Here is a 2297-nt window from a genome sequence, read left to right as displayed (position 1 = left end):
ATGCATGCATGCATGCATGCATGCATGCATGTATGTAAGTAGTATATAGGGATAGTATAGCGACAATGGGAATTAGCATTAAAAACACCCTTGGGAACATATAGCGACAATGGAAATTTAACATGGAGAAAAATCGTGGGAACATATAGCGACAAGGGAAATTAACATGGAGAAAAATCTTGGGAACATATAGCGACAAGGGGATTTCAACATGGCGATAAATCGTGGGATCATATAGCGACAAAGGAAATGAACATGGGATTTTTTTAAAATTTTTTTTAAAAAAGGGGTAGGCAATTCAAAGACTATCTCTTTTCGAGATATATGGCTGGCCCTGAAAAGGGCCTTTGGGTTTTCTTCTTCTTCTTCTTCTAATTTCTTCTTTCCTCCACCAAGTTCTTATTTTATCTCCTACACTCTTCTTCTCTTTCTTTTTTTTCTTCTCCTCCTCTTCTTTCTTCTTCTCTTCCTCCTCTTCTTTCTTCCTCTTTTCATTTTCTTCTTCTTTTTCAATTTTTTCGTTCCATTCTCTCATCCTTATCCTTTCCTCTTCATCCTCCTTTTCCTCCTTTATTTCTTTCAACAGATCACTGATGATTACCTTCATTTTTCGTAAATTGTTTATCTCCATCTTCACTCTATGGGGACTATATGAGTAGTGATCCTCGTTTAGGTTAACCAACATTTGCTCAAACATTCCTAAATTGTCCATGACGTTTTGCAATTTTTCCATTTTGTTAAGGTGGTTTGAAGCCATCTTCTTTTTTTATTCTTTGCAGAATGGTTTGAACCACTAATACTGTGGGTTCTTATACAAAAAGCGCGGACGTGATGGAAAACATCCCCCTAAAAAACATAAAATGGATCTTACCTAGATCATGACCCAACAACGCGCGGACGTGAAGGAAAACATCCCCACTTTTCTCATTTCATATAATCAAGCCCAAACTATACTCTCCACATACTCTAAGAAACAATAAAGAAACCCATAATCTACTATTCACACAAACTTACTTCATCATTTACAAACACAAACACACAATCACATACACTTCCACTATTAATAAAGAGTTAGTGTTTATTTTCACACTACTCTACCTACACACATTGGCAAATTGATGGTTATTTCTTTTCTAGAGTATTGGTTAGCCCTGAAAAGGGCTGTTTTTTTGTTTTGCTATGGCATTCTTTTTTTAGTTTCAAAGAATGCGATGTCCTCTGAGGATAGACTTTCTGGCAATAGGTCTGCTTCTTCGGAAAGAGAAGAAGAACTCTTTGGTGTCGATACGGCAATCGACAAAGCCTCTGTTAGGTCCAGGTTGCTGCTGCTGTTCTTGTTGTTGCTGTTGCTGCTGTTTTTGAAGTCTGTACTTCTCTGTCCATTCTTCTTTTTCCCTGTTCACTTCTTCTCTGAAGAGCTCTTCTATTAGGTCTTCAGTGATTTTTAACATTCTCACATTCTCTATTTCTTCTGGCTTCGGTATCAGACTGTGTCTGACCCTATGCAAATTCACGTAGGCTTCGTTGAGCTTAGCTAGTTTGGAGCACATCTTCTTAGGAGGATGAGTCGACAATGGATGGTTAGACTGGGAACAAACCGGTTCTTAAAGTTAAAGCGCGGACGTGAAGGAAAACATCTCCCACACGGTTTTTCGAGCCGCAACGTTCATGAGAGAGATAGTAAGAAATGAAAGAGCATCAATCCAACAGTCTTATAGCTGAACAAACCACAAAAGCATTTTTTTCAAAACACAACATTTTTTATTCAAAAATCACTTAACACTTAACAACAACATTTCTAACATTTTTAACAATAATCCATCACTATAACATCAAACAATTTTTTCAAATCACAAACATTTTTTTCTCAATGGACAATCTACTTTATACAGGGCTGACAACGTTGTGAATGAAATTGTGATTTCCACTGTTGGAAATCATTAGGCCATTGATGGACACTACGTTTCCTAGCTTGAGACAAAAGATAAGCATAATGGTCACAAAACCATCGATCTACTTTCACATCGTTTCTAGCAGAAGAACGAGGATCGAAATGAGTCACTAAATGTTCTAAGGAATAGCCCAGGCTGCGATGATGCAGAAAATACACACAGTACTGTCCACACACCAAGGAATCTGTGCCTTGTAATTTCACATTATTGAATCGGGTGGTTTGAGCATTTCTTCTCATAAAGTCAATGATATCGTCTTCCAAAGGGGGCAATCCGTACGAATCGAAATATTCCACACATCCTTCTTGAGGAAAGTAGACGGCTACCCAGTGGGTTCCTGGGAGA

The sequence above is a fragment of the Sinohyriopsis cumingii genome, chromosome 1 (assembly GCF_028554795.1).
Source record: "Sinohyriopsis cumingii isolate HCF-2022 chromosome 1, ASM2855479v2, whole genome shotgun sequence".
Classification (NCBI taxonomy): domain Eukaryota; kingdom Metazoa; phylum Mollusca; class Bivalvia; order Unionida; family Unionidae; genus Sinohyriopsis; species Sinohyriopsis cumingii.
This window is presented reverse-complemented; position numbering follows the sequence as displayed.